The 19,484-nt window shown below is 40.4% G+C and overlaps 1 protein-coding gene and 1 long non-coding RNA gene across 4 annotated transcripts in view; one reads left to right on the plus strand and one right to left on the minus strand.

The window, feature by feature from the left end:
• Positions 1-19,484, plus strand: part of tafa5a (TAFA chemokine like family member 5a) — a 158,050-nt gene that overhangs the window by 6,894 nt on the left and 131,672 nt on the right. The window lies entirely within an intron of this gene.
• Positions 638-16,477, minus strand: LOC120433816. The gene is made up of 3 exons (XR_005608784.1): positions 16,413-16,477; positions 9,205-9,401; positions 638-963 (listed from the first exon to the last, which is right to left on the minus strand). It is a non-coding gene; the product is annotated as an uncharacterized LOC120433816 (long non-coding RNA).

The following is a 19,484-nucleotide window of genomic DNA, read 5'->3' on the forward strand; positions in this document are numbered from 1 at the left end:
CTGTACTTAACATCACATTTGAATTTCAGAGAATGTAGGGAGAATAAGGCTAGGGCATTGTCGGAAGTTGTTCTTTACATGAATTAGTAGGCTATCATTAAACAGTAAAAAGCTTGGTTAGCAAGCTGTAGCCATAAACTGGATGGGTGCTACACACAAGAGGTAATACCTGATAATTCAGGGTAAGTAACACCCAGGTAAAGAGAAGGGCTGCAGCTGACATCTGGCTATACTAAAATACTTGTATAGAAATGTTTAGAACTCTGGTGCATGTGTGAAAATGGATATTGTTACTATTACCAAACCAATTTTAGCATTTAACTCAAGATACTTCTGTGCCTTAGTAGAACTTCATAGATTTACTAGCATGAAGGGGCTCAGTTCTGCTAAAAGAAAACATCAAACCAACGTTTTCTTAAAAACTTGAAAAAAATATCAGTAGATTTACATCAAAACACACATAACAAACAGAACTGCTTAGAAGTAACAGATGCATTGCTCTCCCACACTGTCACTGAATTAATGAATGCTGGCCTTTTAGGTAAATACTCTATTTAAGCCTTTTAGACATAAAACTCACAAATGAAGGTAAACACTCAGTTACATTCCCAGTACTTCTATTTCCGGTATTATTGGTGTTTATTTCTGGACTTCTGGTTAATAATATTGATTTTAGGTATACAAAATACAAAAATATGCACATACACTGTGTGCTGCATACATGTAGTGACTGAATATTCAAGCAAAATACAGAGATGATGCTGACTAGTAAGAACAACCTGTTCCTCCAAAGCTGCTTTCATGGCCCCAGAACAGTTAGCAGCTACAACAGTTTGTGAAGTTGTTTACACAGAGATGCAGTAAAAGTTTCATCAAAGCTTCTTCCTTGTCTCCTTGCTTCATCTTCAACAGCCTCTCCTTTTTTCTCTGTTCCTCCACCTGCACCTTTGTAAGCAGACTCTGCTGTGTAAAGGGGAAAAAAACAAAACATAGATGTCATAATGGCATGCTAATATGCTGTGACATTTACTTAATGTGAAAACAAATTGCAAAGTGTTTGCTGTTTGCAGTTAGGCAAAGTATCACCGTAGCCGCCTCCATGGCTAATTGCACCTTAAATGCTCCGTGTCCCATCGTGAATTAATTTGGTGTCGATGTGACTTTAATTACCATTAAAACCACATGTGCAATATTTACATATCATGTTACGAGTAGTATATGACTGCAGGGCTCAACAGGTCACAGCTCAAAGAAAAGGGTTGTTTGTGTATAATAATTGTACGTGGTATGCAAATGTGAACTTCTCGTCCAGCTCTCCAGTGACAATAAAAATGCGGATTTTCTTATTCAGGAGCCTCATTCTGAGCTTTTGACAGAGAAAATGTGATTAATGGTACGTTTTTTTGAAACCAATTCTGTAAATTGCGTGAGATGGCTTAATTGGGTCGAAATCCGGACAGAGACTCACGATGTGCTCCTGCCCCGAGAGGATTGGCGGATGTGCACTTGTGCTTGTTTTGCCTAGGGCTAGTGAGCCCATTCAGACCGAGATGCTAAAGCTACTCCCCTTTATTACTGCAAGAAGCAATTGCTTGGAAGAAAATGCCAGAATGGTGCTTTGAATTCCTGCAGGGGCCCATCACTGAGACTCAGCCCACGGAGCTGAGACAGCTAGCATCTGGAGCAAAGACATGGCGGTAAAGTGGAGAAAGGAATAGGGGGAGGAGGGAGATTTCAGAGAGAGAGGGAAAGAGGGAGCAGGATGGCAGGGAGGCAATGAGAATGAGAGAGTAGGGGAAGGAAGCGAGATAGACATAGCGCACATGGGAGACAGAGAAATGGTGAGCATGAGACAGAGAGAGCAAGGGGTTGACAGGGGAGCAGTAGAAAGAGCTTGGGAGAGAAAAAAAGGACGCGCAAGCAATGAGACAAAAGACAGACAGACGAGAACACTCAGACGGTCCACCAATTGACAGCCGGTTGGGGAATAAAGTCAGCTAACACAATGAAGCAGTCGGCAGACAGACTTGCCGCAGAGTAGCCGAGAGGCTCTCAGAAGTAGAAACAAATATTACATTAGAAGAGACAGAAGCCATTTGTCACAGTGGGAGGCCTGAGAGGTAGTTAAGCTGCAGAATATAGGGACCCGTGGCCTGGTTGATGCATGTCGCCACGAAGAGGAAATTGTGCTGAAGTCAACTCCGTTCAATCAATTGTCTGGTGTCCTTCAGTGACTCTCGTGCTTAACAAGATAACACCGGCGCAAAGTTTCGCCAGCCCAACTCTTGAGAACTTGTTATGGGGCCTTGAGGGCCTCCTCTCAGTCCTTTTCTTCCTCCTTTTCCTTCCATTCATGCCCACAGCTTGTCAGCCACACCATCTCCACATCAAGGCCCGGTGAGATACATGCTGACAGCCACAATTCAATGTTAATGTTTTTAGAAGATAAATCTTTGGGGCGTTTATGATCTAAATGACAGCTGCACTCAGTCTGCACCCACATGCAAGAGACAGTTGAGATTCTGAAATAGTTTCAAGGATTGTCTGTCAGTCAGACACCTGGTGGCTCGGTCAGTCGGTTGGTCTGAGTTTTGGCTCTGCGCCTCGCGGTGCATTACTTTGCCCTCGGTTTGAAATGGCTTATTTCAATAATAGCTGGAGTATGTATGTAACAACAAAAGCATCTGTTTTCATACTTTCAGCCTTTGCCTTTCTCCCTCTCCTTGTATCGTTCCATTCCTCCCTCTTTCCCTTTCTCCTTCTCCTCAACCTAAGCTGCTGACACTATGATTGATATGGAAATTACATTGTGCTTGCCCTCATTTATCTTGCAGCGTTGCTTGTTGCTGCTCCAACAACCATTTTGGGATGCAGAAACAAACTGATCTGCAGCTGCTGTTGCAGAGAGAAAAAGAAATATACAGTAAAGATTTGATTTGAGACCGTGTGTAGCCCAGTGGATGAGGAAGGTTTCCTGTTTTAATGGAAAAACTACCACTGTGCCTACAAGGCGGTAACCTTAATCTTTCCTGAGGCACATATGAAGTCTCAGAAGCAGCAAGTATTACTAACCAGATAAGTCAAACATATCATGGAATAGACAAATACATAAATAAAACAATGCAGTTAAAAAGGTAAATGTATTTATGGCTCTAAAACCTTTTTGGTTTTTCTTGTTTTGTTTTTTACCTCCAAGTCACCCATGAAAATGAATTTCTGCATTCCATGTCCTTTTTGTGGGTCATAGCACACATTTCCTCTAATTATTTTGCAGTCAAAACATTTTCCATTTTCTTCTTTTATGCAGCTGATTAAATGCCGCCAAAAAGCTGCTACATTACCCCTCTTTGTCTACTAAAGGAATATTAAACTGGATGCTCCTCAGCACAAATAACAATATGAAATGTCACATTCTGAATGTCTGTTATCATTTTAGCTCATTAACAACTGATCCAATGGAGCCACTTTTAACTGCTCCCTTGTTGCAAGGGGGTCACCACCGCAGGTTCAATTCCAACTCTATTCAATTTTATTTAAATAGCACCAAATCCCAATAACAATTGTCTCAAGGCGCATTATATATTCTAAGGTGAAGACTTTACAATAACGCAGAGAAAAAAAGATGAAAACCCCAACAATCATATGACCCCCTATGAGCAAGTGATTTGGTGACAGTGGGACAGAAAAACTCCCTTTTAACAGGAAGAAACCTCCAGCAGAACCAGGCTCATGTAGGGGCAGCCATCTGCTGCCACCGGTTAGTTGGTTGCTGTTTAAGAGAGCCAGAGATCAATAATAACTAGTGATTAAATGTAGAGCGGTATATAAACACACTCCATAGCTCCATATATTTGATTTGGAGAAGTTTTACACCAGATGCCTTTCCAGACACAGCCCCAAAGGGGAGTGGTTTATTTGGCAAAGAGTTAACCAGTGACCTTTTATTTGCCAAGCTAATATGTAACCCAGTACACTATGGCGCTACACTACTTACTGAGCCAGTAGAAGTTCTGATTTCAGGTGTTTATTCATTAAATTTATGCATTCATGTCACCTTTATTACAACAAAGTTACTCAGCTACCCAGGTTATTCCCATCAGTCCGTTTGTCCATCCATACATCCATACATCCATACATCCTGCCAGCCAGCCATTCATCTTCTTCCATTTATTCAATATAGCCACTGTGACATCAACCACTGGTTTGCAAAGACCTGCTTTGAAGGCTTTAACTTAACATTACAACTATGACCATTCTTTTGTCATTTAGATGACAGCCTAGAATTAACACCAGTCAGCTAATGCTATCAAACCTGGATAGCAATTACTGCTACTGTATGGGTACGTTGCACAGATAACTAAGATAACTGATAATCAGTGCGACATAAGTTGCAAATAAAACGCTAGTTCTTCACTTTACAAAACTGCAGCACATTCTTCTTGTCATTCTTTTTACATTATATGGAAAATATAACGGGACCCACTGGTGGGCTAGCGGCCTACTAATGTCCAACTTTCAATCTTAATGTAATTTGAACTGGTAAGTTGTGAAAAATAAATCCCCTGACAGTTGTCATGATGTAAGACATCAGCTATAAAGGCCAGTTCTGTTTGTTGTACAAGGCTGTAAATATGTTTATTTCTGTCATGAAGTTGGGGCATTGTAACATTGGAGTTTTGGAGCCAGCCTGAAGTGGCCATTAGTGGAACTGGATTTTTGGCAGCTCCTAAATGGCTTCACATGTCCTCTGGGTGGGATACAAGTCTCTCTAGTTAGGATGTTATTAGAGATACCCTCTAATAACATCCAAATAGTTGTATCCTCTGTACAGCTATTATTTTAAACTGTAACATATAAAACATTTCTCCTTTGATAAATGTGCTTGTTTGCTTGATGTTACTCATTTACAGTCAGAACGCCACTCTCTAATCCAACAGATTTTCGAGATGTGACATAAAATTCTGAAGGCAGCAAGTTTCATTGGAGCTTGGAAACTCAGTAAAGTTTCCCACTGGAGTTTCTTTTTGCAATGTGAATGTTGGAGTCTACATTAGTTGGGATTTAAAAACCTCAGTGTATAATCCTTATCCCACACTACAGCAGCAGGTAAAACAGAAAACAAAGGAGGATGTTTCTGCCTAGAAAGAGACGAGGCAGTCAGATGAAATAAGTAGCTAAGGTGAACTGTTGCAGTTTTAGCTTCTCGTGAGTCTCTTAAAGCTTCCTGGAATCTTTAACAAAATTTCAATGCAAGATGTTAATTTGATAGATGTATTTTTCTACCTTTTAACAGTTGTGTGAACAGCAGAAGAATGATGGAGCATCTCTACTGATGGGTATTTTATGGTATAGACTACTCACTTTACAGCCTAGACCCCAGTCATCACCAGCTAGAATTGTCTCTTGTACAGGTGTGTCCCTCTGCAATGTACATCTTCCAGAACATTGCCATTGCCTGAACACTGAGTTTAAAATGGGCAGAAGCTTTCACTTTTGCCCTGATTATTACCAAAGTAAGTATTACCAATCAAGATGGAAGCAATAGAAGCCTAAACAGTTTTACACCACTGCTCAAGTACTTCATGACGAAATTTACATTGAATTAGGCCATCTAAGTTGCTACTCTAAAACCCTTGTCATATACATGCTTGCTTTTGCTGTCCAGGTCTTGTGCCCAACGACTAGCATGTTAAGCTGACCGCTGCCATTTTTGCGTCAACTGCTTTGCATATTGTGTTTAGCCAGTTTCAATCAGACTAAACCACTTAAAGAAGTGTCGGGTGTCTCCTAAAAATTGCTGAAGCATAAATTTCCTCATATATTTTCTCTTAATATCAGATGGTTTTAGCGAGCCTTGCACTTCTGTGACCCCAAATTGTGCTCTAGACACTCCAAAAGCCATACTACTTGAATGTTTGATGGTCTGGTCTAGAAGTACACTCATACAGCACTAGCTGCTTGCAGAGATGTATTTTTATTTTTCAGAAATATGAATAAATACACTGCTGTGGTTTGTGCAAGTTAGATTCTTTTGTCAGCCATCACCTCTGGGGCCCTGTCGTGTAAAACGAGATCCTCGTCTTCTTTTTTTCTCTTTACCCTCGTGACACAGTCTGAGGGAGAGATGGGCAAGACACAGCTAGGGAGGCAGAGATGCAAGCGAGGAAACTCAGAAAAGAGTGTGAGAGGCAGAAGGGTGGGACAGAAGGTTAGTACTGCTGCAAGGAATACAGTAGAAAATGTTGCCTGAAAGTGTTCACTGAGCTGCGGCAGTCTAACTCCTGCTGATACCCCTAGACATGCTGAAACATGCCTCTTTATGCATGCATGGGATGCTGGAGGAGATTTTTTTTTTATTTCTCTCATGCACTCTTGCTATCTCAGTGCCACCCCCACCCACCCCACTCCTCAGTGCACACACTCTCCCCACAAGCCACTGTCAGTGATAAACCCTTCCATTGTCATAGCGACAGCATAACATGCGAGTTATGCCTGCCTCTTTAGGTTTGAAGAGCTCATTACAACTTCTGAGCAGAGATCCTATGGGCAACATTTCACTGTATGTGATGTGACAACCATCGTTACCAGTGTACTGTAGGCAGCCAGCTTACTGCATTCAGTTAAGAGTCATAGTTTCTTTTTATTTCACGCCATTAACTCCTCCCTGGGTTCTATTCGTGTAAGATATCATCCGGGAATGCATTCAGATGGTACAAATGGCTAAGTGCCATTTGTAGAAATGACACATTTTGACTCTGATAATTTAATACGATATTGGACTAACTCTGAAGAAAACATCTAATCTAATCTTAGGCAAAAAACAGAACACTGTCAGTCATTACCTCCTGAAAAAGACACAATCTGCATAATTTCAGAGCCATCGCTGACCAGATGGCCCCTGTGTGAATATGATTTTTCTCAACCATTCATAGCTGTGTCTTTAACCGGGGCCAAGTTCTTTAAATCCATCTACATTTATTCTGCTGAAATGGGTGCAGAAATCTGAAATCTTACAACCTGAATGAATTACTTTCCAAACTATCAGTCTGCATTGCTACTGGAAATTGTCCGTAAAACTCAGTTCCTATTTTACTATTCAATGTTTGAAAAGTTTGGCTGCATAAATGTAAAAAGGTGTAATTGCTGAGCTCTCTATTCTTGTGCTTCATGTGCTTTGTGTTGTTCGGTTCAGGGAATATTAAAGAGCAGGTAAAATATGTAACTTTGTTTAAACCGGTTAAAGTTAACAGATTGTCTTAGTGACAGAAATCCTTGCCTTGGTGTCGGTGTACTGACCCAAGGCTATGGCAGAGGCCCGAGTTCAAATCTGCCCCAAAGCCATTTACAGCATGTCTACCCTCTGCTCTCTCTCCCAGCTTTCCTGTCTTGTCTCCACTGTTATATCTCAGTAAAGACCCCCCAAAGTACTCCTTTCCTTATCCAAACCAATCTCACCTGTTTACTTATCTTAAAAATCTAAAATTTGCTCACAACAACTATGAAGAGATTGTGAAAGGCATTGTTATAGATAATAAATACAATATCGATCAACTTAAAACTCAAAATATTTGTCAATTTATTGATTGAACAACTTCAAAAATGGATTAAGTCATTTAAGAAAAATGAAATAACATTAAATTTTAAGGATTTGACCTTTACAAAGGGCAGAATTATTATTTGTCATTGCTTTATTGTATTTGGGTTGGATAGCACTATAACTTGGTAATGTTGGGGTAATAGTTTCAAAATAAAAAAGCTACAAAAATATTGTGATGATCTTATGTAATTATATTACCATGTAAGTATCATCTTAAATGTTTGGTAATAACAATGTTGGCAGATTGCATTAAGTTACCAAACTACTCTTATTAATTTCAACCATTTTAAATCAGTTTTCCTTTATTTTTTCCTCCGTATTACTGTGTTACATCAATTTTGGTCTGTACTGATACCAATCAATTAGAATCAATTAGTTTTTTTTAATTGGGTAATTATTGAATTATTACCTTTTGTACTGAACAGTTACCCCATGTAGAGTGCTAGCATTTAAGAAGAAGAAAATGAATTTTCAACTGCTGGTGTGCAGAAAATAACCAGCTATAGCTGCAAAATGCTGCACTGAGCAGTTTAACTTTTGAAGTACACTTCCTGACTTGACTTGAGTATGAATGTGCCTAAGATTCTTTATGCAGCATGTTAACCTATAAATTAAAGTAGTGTTTTTGCAGTGTGATATTATTTGTTTAGGATAAGATAAGATAAGATGGCCTTTATTAGTCCCACAGGTGGGAAATTTGTAAGCATTCTCAACCACTGCCATTAGCTTAGGATTTTGAGTCTCCAATCATGTAGCTGTCAGTCACATGTTATGGTGTGCATATTGCGGGGAAAAGTTTTTATAATTAATTTCTGTAAATGTTTTGCACATACATTACGAGCATATGTACATTTTGTATTAACAGCTGAAAAATCAATGATGAGATATTTCTACAGATTTGTTACTTGGTGTCGTGTCCACCAAGTAACAAATGGCACTGTACCTCCTGCACCTCTCAAATCATGAATAATTGCGACTCTATAGCAATTGTGTAATTGCTATAGACCAAATTGTATATCATTGACTCAGGGCTGTACTGAATTCCATATATAATACTGGGGGGTGATTTCATTTTGATAAAAAATGATCTGTTATCACAGGAAGATGCATGTGTCATCCGCTCCCCAATTAAATCAGAAGCTTTCTGTAGCAAGCGTTGTTTGATGAATCAATCCTACACACTCACATAAATGTAATTACTTCATTGGTCAATGTCTGGGGAGACCACATTGAGCTCTGTGTACCCAAAGCTTTCAGCAGAAAAAATGAATGGAGAGAACTCCTCACCATTTCACCCTCCTCTTCATCTCCTGTAGGATCTGTCCCGTACAACTTAATTATAAGTATAATCATTCCGTAAGAGCAAAAGTTATCCCTTTATCAATTCCGTTTGGCCCCTGGAGGACATTACAAGCAGGATATGAGTTTCACATCAAAGTAGCTTGTACCCCCATTCATACCCACCTACACCCAAATACACATACACAATTTATCACTTTGCAGCACTCTACCAAAGAAGGGCATGCATTATTCAACAACATGCTAACGTCAATTAAAGAGGGATCACATAAAAAAAATGAGTCATTTCTTTTTTTTATTCTCCTTACCTCTCAGCTATTGCGGTGGGGGTGGAGGGTGGTTGACATCTGTTGTTATGGGTGCTGTTGCGAAAAGGTGGTGATCATACGACGGGTGTTCTGGGTTTTTTTGTATTCTAATCCCATCTTGCATAGAGAGGACAGATGTTGGCAAGCTAATTAACAAATCCTTGGGCGATGTCGAAGTACGTCTTCGCGTTCAGAGGCTGCGGGAGGGAAGGGAGATGTTTTGTTGGATCATACACTGTCAGCATATCAATACGCAAACATGCACATGTAACTAGTTTATGGGTGCCGGTAGTAGCATTCACTCTCTCCTCTCCGCCACCGCCACCTAATTCCCCAGCTTCTGGAGTGACACATGAGTTTGAGAGCAAGTGAAACCAAAGTGAGAGACACAAGGCACAGAAGAGGTGGGGTGGCTCTCTTTCCATTTCCTGTTGACACGCCATGTCATCACCAGCCATCAGCTGTTGCTGTTTTATGTGCAGTGAGACGGAGGCATCATATTATTGCTTTGATGAATCTGATAAAAAGTAAACAGAATATTTCAACACTTTTGCATCAGAGGGGTATGTAATAACTTGAATCCATTTTCACAGCAGTTGTTTTAATAGATTTTAATTAGGACATAAGTGCATATTAAACATCTCTGTCAAGTGCACTGATGCATGTTTCCCCCTTTTACAAGTTAATTATCCAGTCCTTCCTAAGCCAGCCCATCCTGGATTTGATTCCAGTCTTTCTCCCTTTAGGACAGGGGTCCCCAACTCCAAGCCTGGAGGGCCGGTGTCCTGCAGTTTTTAGATGTGTCTTTGATCCAACACAGCTGATTCAAATGGCTAAATTACCTCCTCAACATGTCTTGCAGTTCTCCAGAGGCCTGGTAATGAACTAATCATTTGATTCAGGTGTGTGGACCCAGGGTGAGATCTAAAACCTGCAGGACACTGGCCCTCGAGGCCTGGAGTTGGAGACCCCTGCTTTAGGACATGCCTGAAAAATGCAACTTAAGAGGCATTTACGAAATATGGTAGTTAAATGCCCAAACCACCTCACCTGACTCCTTTTGATGTGGAGCCCAGACACCTGTTGGGGAAACGTCAGTTCTCCCGCTTGTATCCACAATCTCATTCTTTTGGTCATTACTCACATCTCGCGACTATAGGTGAGGGTAGGAATAGAGACAGAGATAAACTGATAAACCGACATCTGTAAATCTCCCACTCCACTCTTCCCTCACTTATGAACGAGACCCCCAAGACACTTAAACTTCTCCACTTTGGGCAGCAATTTGTTCCTGACCCTAAGTGGGCACCTTTTGCCAATTGAGAATTATGGCCCCAGATTTGGAGGTGCTAATTGTCATCTCAACTGCTTCACACTTGGCTGCAAACCACACCAGTGTGAGCTGGAGGTCATGGCTCGATGACACCAACAGAACCACATCATCTGCGGAAAGCAGAGACGAGATACCGAGACCACTGAACCCGAAAAAAAAAAAACGAGAAAATTATTGGTCAAAGCAGTTAACAGTAGCCCGAAACCTTCCACCCCTTGGCTCCATCGAGACAGTGTCGACCCTATGTACACTTTAATCTTTCTTTGAAGGGGAACACTGCCAATATTTAATACAGTACAACACAAAAACCATTTTAGGCCAGTTGGGGGAAAATGAAAACAAGCAGCATTAATTTAGAATTGCGTCGCCATTAGCATTCACTCCCTTTTATGCACTTGGTCTCTATCGCATCCTTAGTGATATATCGGTCTCTTCAGCTGCCCCATTAACCAGTGTTAGAGATCAAATTAAAAAAAAGAAGAAGAAGTCAGCCTTATTACAGCGACCCTTGTATATAAGCAATGAGATAGACTGAAGACAAAAACTAAAGCTGCTGGCCAAACAGTTAAATGATGATCTGAGCCAAGAGAAAGATTAATGACAATTCTCTTCAGCTTCATTAGAAAAATGTGGCTACTTTTATATTAGATTTTTTTTTTTATTTAAAAAAGTTAAATTAAAGCAGCTTTAAAGATTTGTATTTAGCGAGCATCTGGCTTCAATTATGAGAAATGTATGATGGTTATTTTATTTTATTACCCATACTCAAAATCCAAAAATCAGCAAGTGTCTTCTGAATTGTTTTGATTGCAGCTTTTGTAAGACCCTTAATTGCTTAAAGTGCTCTTTTCTCTCATTGGTATTTGTCTTTAAGATTTCTTCCATAGTTTTTGTCCTTTGTCTTCAAAGCTTCAAGAACTAGATCCATCCATTCTTACACTTATCCAGTTAATGATCACAGATGGGATGGAGCCTATCCCAGCTGTCATAGTACTAGAGGCACTGGGTACACCAAAGAAAAGTCACCAGTCTGTCACAGGGTCAAAAAAGTACATGAAATTTTACTAATTGTCCAAAACATTCCTAATGGATAATGAAAGAGATAATAAATGGATCTGATACATGTTTGTTGCTTTGCTTCATGTTATGCATTGGAGTCAGAACTAAACAACGTGCGTCATGGTAGCTTTAATTATAAACCTGCAAGTAATTTGTCTCAAAAATTGCTTTCTCTCTCAGTTTTCCTCTTTCTTTCTTCTTTTCTCTCTCTCTCTCTCTGCCCATTTTTGTGCTGTTGACTCGACTCACAGTGCCCTGTGGGCCTCTGGGTTGACATTTGCTTTTACGTCTGCACTTTAGTTGACTCAGCTTTAAGCGTTTGACCAGAGGGCTGAACGTCCGCTGACCCTCACGAGGAACTTCGCCCGCCCTTGTGAGTTCACAGGAATGCAGAGCGTCAATGATTCGGTTATTAAGTAGGTGTTTAGGGCTCAAGGGGAAACTTGGGGCACAGATGTATACATTTATATACTTAGACCTAATATATACACCATGAGACTCACTGTCACTTTTCTAGTCTGTCTTTATTTTTGTCATTTTCACACACAAACAAGCACACTATTACACTAATATCCTGCAGGTTTATCTTTACCTCCCACCTGATTTAACCCCATCTACCTTTTATCTTCATGCCCACAAGTACAGTTAAGGAGAATGACGCACACACATAGCCCGACACACACTACGTTCACCCATCTACATAGAGTATGCAAATTCACAAGATTGCAGAGAGAGGGTACCAAATAATGAATCCTCTTCCTACTATTACAAGGGGATGAATGGCCAGGAGGGTGGAAATAGAATTCCTCGATTTCATAACCCCGTTCTTTTGTTGTATTGTCATCCTCTGTAATGAGGTCACCTCAAATCACTCCTCACGCACGCTGGAAATCAGGGAACAGGAGTATGTTAAGGGAGGAAAGGGGAGAGAATGAGGACTGAATGTAATGTCAGAAATGCAAGGGTTCTCTGGGGCCAATCTTAACTGTGCAGATATAGTAGAAAATGTGTTGATGTCTTTGAAAAGCTGCATTTCAACCTGCGCCGTGCTCGGAATGAATACGAATTGTGATGCGATTCTGAATGTCCAGCTGGAGCGTGTGTGCGTGAAAGCAGTTTTGTTGAGGTTTTCTGGTGTGAACTCGGAGCGTGTGAATGTATTGTGCGACTGAAATGAATTATCAGAAGCTTACGAGGGAAACACACCTTTGAATATACATGCAGGCTTCCGGCCCATCTTTCAATCTTTCTCCTTTCCCCATTTGCAGACACACATACACACACACACACCTCCTCCACTCTACACCTATAGCCAAGGGAAGGGGCACTAAGTTCTCATCCTTCGGGAACCACCAAGGGAGATTAACTTGAAGTATTTCTCCCTGCATGGTGGTTCACTTCTGTAGTGCATCTAATCTAATGCACACATTATTCAGCGAGGCTCTGCATCTATTAATGGAGAGCACAGCGAGATTTATCGCCCAGGTTTAACTTTATGGTAAAATAGCACATTAAGCAGATGATATCGCCGCATATATGAAATGATTATGCTGGCTCCCCAATAGAAAAAAAAGAGGCTGAGGGGACCTGCTTAATTAAATGCAAGGTTTGCTGGTATACATCAGTTTTTCCCCCACTTAATGTAAACCGTGAGGATGGAAGCTCTTTTTCCCTTTTGCTCCCCTTTTACTTGTAAAGATCTGATTTTAATGTTTCATCCCATCTCCTCCTGCTCCCCCTCCTTCCTCCCTCCTCCCTCCTTACTCTCCTTCTCTGCTGTGTCATCTCTAGAAGCCATTGTGCCTTAATTTCGTCTCAAATTTCCCCCTGCTTACAGGATTTTCGCAAAATACGAGCCAAATGGCTTTCTCCCACAGCAGTTGTAATCTCCTTCTCGCCACAACAGAATATCACACTTGAAGTCCATTAATACTCCAAAAATCGTCTGCTTGACGCTAAGAGTTTGCACTCAAAAGGGTTTAAACTGACACATTATTGACAAACTGGGAGTAATGAGGGCTCTCAGCGGAAAGCCGCGACCTTTGTGTGAGGACACGCACTCCGTCAATGGTCACATTCAGGCTGCCACCCATTCCCGCTGTAGTACAAGCATATAGGCCTCGGAATTCAACAAGAAATCCCAGCATGTAGTGTCACGCTTAACAATGTGCCATGTTACTTGTAAAGTGCAGAAGCTGTTTCCTTACGGGCATGCAAAATTTAGGTCCTGTATGAGAGAGACGGATTTGAGCACAACGCAGTGGCCTTTAAATAAGCCATAGATTTCTTCTCTGTTCTTTTATCAGGGTGAGCACACAAACCCTGGGATAATTCAGGCAGAATTGAATGCTCACTCTATTTTTTCCGTCCTGCTCCTCAGAGCTCCCCGAAGCTTCTTTATTGAATAGCCCTAGATGTTGTAAAAGGAAAGTGGGAAGGGACCACCAGTGCTGCCAGAAATGCAATGATGGCTCCAGGGTGAAGCAGTCAAAGCATTAGTGTGTGATGGGTTTGCATACTGCAAGATGAGTATATATATTATATGCACACGCTTTATATTTCATGTGAGTGAAGTTTAGATCAGAGTGCTTCACAATATAAAAGAAAGACAAAGCATTAAAGCTTAGCTATTTGCTAGCTTAAAGAAAACATAGCCTGTATCCCCACTTGGGAAAAGATCATTAAATGCTGCTATATTAATGGCGCTATTAATGGTGTGTGTGTCTGTGTGTGCCAAAACCTTTTAATGGTTGCATCATAAAAAATAATGGCAAAAAAAGGGAGGCGGGTATAAAGTTGACACATCACCTCTGAAAAGCCCTTCAAGCTAGTAGGGGAGAATTAGTGTATCTCATTTTGAATACTTTAGGTAGTATACATTCATGACGTACACTGTGTATGCTACATCATGCTTGTGTAGTACATTAACCTTGACAAAGTAGTGTAATATTTGCATATGATAACAGATATCGCGGTAGCTACAACAGTTTGTGAACATTTGATACTTGTTGTGCGACCGACAACACATACTGAATTCTTCTACTATGAAAATGTTTTTTACACACAGACACTAAACAACACCGTAGCATATAAAATGTGTGGTTTGCCACTGTTAGCTAGTTAGCATTGCAATCCTCCTACCAACAGGAAGTTGGTTGACAGTCCCTCCTTTTCGTGGCCACTGAAAAAAAGACATATGGCCAAAGTTTATACCTCTGTGTCAAACTAAACTGGAACCAAACAGCAGAAGCCAAATGTAACTGATTATATGGATTGCTGTTGATTATAATCATATAATGCACACCAAGTTGTGGATGCTAGCATGGATGTAACTAAGAAGAAGCCAGGGCTACTGCTACTAGTGTTGCTAAGGTTAGCCAAACTCTGCAAACTGATATTGTGTGTGTCTGACTTGTGGATTTAAATTATTACTTAGCTTTCAATGTTTTCTGTGTTTTAAACTTTCTGTTTTAAATTAAACAATTAGCAAATTTGTTGCCAGAAACTAACCCTCATTGTTTGAACAAACTAAACCTAGCTGTTCTTTCAGTACTCACTCATTTTGGTCAGTGGGGTAAAGGCCATTACTCACTGAACAAGCTATGAAAAAAGTCAGTTAGATTCAAACTTGTCTTGTAATTCATCCTCAAATGACAAACTGTGAAAAAAAATGAAGTCGACAAGAAGTGATGTTGAGCTGGTCCTGATGTTTCTAAACAATTAAAGGAAGAAACTGAGATTCTGGGTTCATCCAGTTCTCATGAGAAGTAAGAAGCAGGGAGAATTTCATGGTTTGATCCAGGAGTTGAAGCCGTGTCACAACCGCTTTTCTACATATTTCAGGATGTTAGTGGCACAATTTGAGGTCTTGTTGGCACAATTTGGGCCACGTCTGAGGAGGCAGAAAAATCAATTCAGAGAGCCGATTGACCTGGAGAGCATCTATCTTTGTGTCTGAGGTAAACTAGCATTACTATTTATTAAGTACCAGTGCACAATTTAAGCTACAAGCACACTTGTTGCCAAATTCAGGGGCCTGATTGGTCAGATCTGTTTTTTCCCATCAAAAAAAATGAGCTTGGCTCAAAGCGATAACTGCTGAACATTCGTCCAGCTCAATTACCCGGTCGGTGTGAATGACTGCATTAAGAATAGATGAGTCAGAGAAGTATTTTAACGCACAAAATATCCGGTGTGTAAAGGCCTTAATAGGCCGAGTGACAGCGACTGGCAATACAGTGATAAAGCGAGATAGGCAGATACAAAAAATTCACATGCACTTGCATTTCGCTGCAGAGCAGATGGAGACTCTTGCAAAAAGAAATGTAGAGACATGACATGACTCCCACAGCACACATACCTTGTTATAAAATGAGCAACAACAGCATAAGCTACAGCTCCAACTATAGTATGTATACATTCTTAGCTTCTTTCAAGAAATGCATGCATAAACATGCATTCACGTAAACACACACACACACACTGCATTGCATTAAAATGCTCATAAGTGGTTTCCTTGAGAGAGCGTAGGTGGCATGTATAGGGGCATTTTGAAATACTAAAGCATATTAAGTCACTGCACTCTTAGACAAACTGCTCTTAATAGGCTTTTCCTCAACTCAGTGGGAGTTAGCTGTGGAAAAAAGGGTGACAATGAAATACAAATGATCCTACACCTCTGAAGATTGCTTGGAGGCATGTTTATAGTCATCCATACTTATAAAAGCTTTAGTTTTACAGGTACTGCCCCAAGGTTTGGTACATATGAAAATGAATAAGTAGTAGAGACATTTTGGTTATGGATAGGAAATTATACCTTGTTTGAATGCTTTTATCCTTCATTTTCTTTTCTTCTGTTTCCTTCCCTTTCCTGTCCCAGCCCTCATATCTGCCATTTTGCAGTCCACTTTCAGGCAAGCTTCTTTTTTTGAAAGTACTTAACACACAAGTTCCTCCATTCTTGCCACTACCTTTTCTTTTTGTCTGTTGTTTCTCTGCTCTTAAAGGTCTTCATCAGCAGCAGAGCAATAAAAGGTTTTATTTTATGGTAAAGCAAAAAAATTTGACAATTTCGTCTTGCCATGCTGTTAAAATCACGCAATTGCTGTCCAAAGCATCAGTCGCTGCCACAGGAAGCAATTTTGATGTGATTTAAATGGAGACAAAATGTGTAAAAATTCCAATTACAGCTGTGTTTACTCCCCTAGTTCTCTTTTATTTATTCCTTTATCCAAATCAGAGGAGGCAAGAAGAAAGGAATAGAGAGGGAGAGAAATTGCATCCATGCCTCCTACAAACCATCGTCACTGGTGGTTCTTTGAGAAACGTGGCTGTAGTCTACTTTGTGGATCCTGTTGTCCACTAATCATGCTCTGAAAGTCTTTTTTAGACAAAACACTCGATCCAAAGTCACAGCACCTTACATGGTAGCTCTACTGCTGTCAGTGTGTGAATGAGTGAAAAGCAGGGAAATTGTATGTTAAAGACACCAAGATACCACAAACAGACTGATTTGGTGGAAAATAATTGATTTTATTTGGACTAAAGCCTTAAAAGGCATTAAAATGGGCATTCACTCTTGATTTTGTCTGATCACAAACAAAAGATGGCCATCGTGAATAAAATTACAATTTTTACAGTGTAATTGCTGCTCAGCCACACATGGGCATTTGTCAAGGGAAAGCAGAAAAACAAAAACAAGTCTAAACAGAAATGATGGTGGTAATAAATGCAAAAAAAGAAAGAAAAAAAACATGCTTGGGACTCCAACAAAGAAGGAAATGTAGTTGAATTTCAGCAGCAGAATCTTCTTTGTATGATGCATCCTCCAGCTGTTATCATGACCACACTAGTGTAGATGCAGTGCATCATACAGTTGGTACTATTTACCCACGTTTGTTTGATCCATGTCACGCAGTGTGGCTTGGAATAAATTTATAAGATTACAGAAATTGCAGGATGAAGGCGCCTTTAGACATTTGTCAAGTTTCCTCCTGAATAAATTTGCTAAAAAGCCCATGAAGAGTTATTAATCATTAGCTATGCTGACGCCTTGGATATGGAACTTTTAACACCTGCGTTATTAGATAGCGTTATCATTACAAGTCACCTGCTGTACTCTGATTGTTAAAGAAAAAAAATATTAAGATGTGGTGATGTTACATGGAGTCTATCGTAAGGCTGAGAGATCCTGGCACAACTTTATAAACCAAATTCAGTTAATTACAACGGTGTGTTTGAGGTACCGACATATTTTGAGTTGGCTCAGCCGTTCAGAACAGGAAAAAAACCCACTAATTCGAGAATTGAGATGTTTCCACTTAATAATATCATTCCGCTTTCAAGAGCTGCCACTTTCTCTCCACATGGCTGATGTCAGTGTCCCTGAGATAATGCACTGGCTGAGGTTACAGGGCAGAGTGAGGGAAGATGGGGCAGGACAGAAGAGGATGGGGCTGGTGAAAGCAAGGAAATAGAAAAGACTTCATTTCATGGTTTTTGCCTTGAGAGTGTCCTTGTGTGCTTTGCATATTTATGACAGTGAGGTAGAAAATCGGAGACAAGATTTAGAGTAATTCCCAATTGACCCCCCTGGCAGTAAAATTGTAATAATCCAGAAGCCATCTGATATTCAAAGGTATATTAACTTAGTGGGTTCACTGTCTCCCTTCTCCTTGACTATGTGACTCAATGACTGACCACATTTGACTGTGCTGGAGCATAACTGCTTTATTTGCCATTTTTATTTCAGGCTTACAGATGGGTTTTCTTTCCCCAAAACATAATGCAGATCTCTCCACCGACCCTCCAAATCCAAACCCTTACGTGACATTACTGGGTCATACTATTCATATACACAACACTTGGGGTGTGGGGAGGGTTCATTGCCTCATTGCATTCACCTCTTTAAACATTACAGTAATTCCAAGAACGCCTTCCTTCTTAGTTGTAAAGCCACAAGCTGCGTTTGTCAAAATATAGTTGGTTTAAATTGCACTCTACTGCCTAGTGGAATAAGCCCATATTTGACTGTTCATTTGACATAAATGTTTTTCTTCTCTGTGCTAAAATTCAATAAAAGTGGCTGAAGACATAACAATGCTTTCTGTGTATTGTTGTATTTAACAAAAGAGGATAATGGAGATAAATTTTGGACTAAAAAACCCCCCCAAAAGCCAGTCAGTCATTACGAAATCAAAACAATTTCAAAATAGTCGACACATTAACGTCACATCCACATCATTCCTCAGCCTCATCAAAATCCCTTTTGAAAACTAAGTCCCTCAGCAGGAACCTGTCAAGCAAATCACGGAGGAGTACAAAGTGCACTGAAGAACCTCTTGCCTGGTACAGATCAATTTTCTTTGTGATCAGTCGAGCTTGATGAGATAAAAGTGTTTCAAAACGTTTTAAAGGCAAAGCTGTTTCCCTCTCTGTCTCCCCAGTCAGCCACTTTGAAGGCTTAAGGCTTTTCCCCTTCTTTCTTCTCTTTTGTTGACTACACTAGGGGTGTTAAAGTGGGCTTCTCATTTTGTGAGCGCAGCACGAAGACAGCAAGAAGCCACCATGCAGACTATCATAACTAACAGTGAATGTATTGTCGAATCAGAAACTAAATCTACCCTTTTTGTTTACCCTTTTCAGGTCTTAAATCCAAGCTGTGATTTTTTTTTCTGAAATATCATCCCCCTCTAATTTGGATATTTTTGCCTGAGAAGAAGGAAGGGGGGCACGACAGGATTGTAGGATCGCAGTGTGGTTCAGGATTTAAACCGGCATGGGTGGTGGCAGTCTGTGCGAACGCCAGGCTCCGGTGTTAGCTACTAGTCTTGCCAAGGCAGGCCCCGCTACATCAACAGGATTTCCCCCTTGGCGGACAGGCTGGCGT

Source organism: Oreochromis aureus, linkage group 17 (assembly GCF_013358895.1).
Source record: "Oreochromis aureus strain Israel breed Guangdong linkage group 17, ZZ_aureus, whole genome shotgun sequence".
Lineage (NCBI taxonomy): Eukaryota > Metazoa > Chordata > Actinopteri > Cichliformes > Cichlidae > Oreochromis > Oreochromis aureus.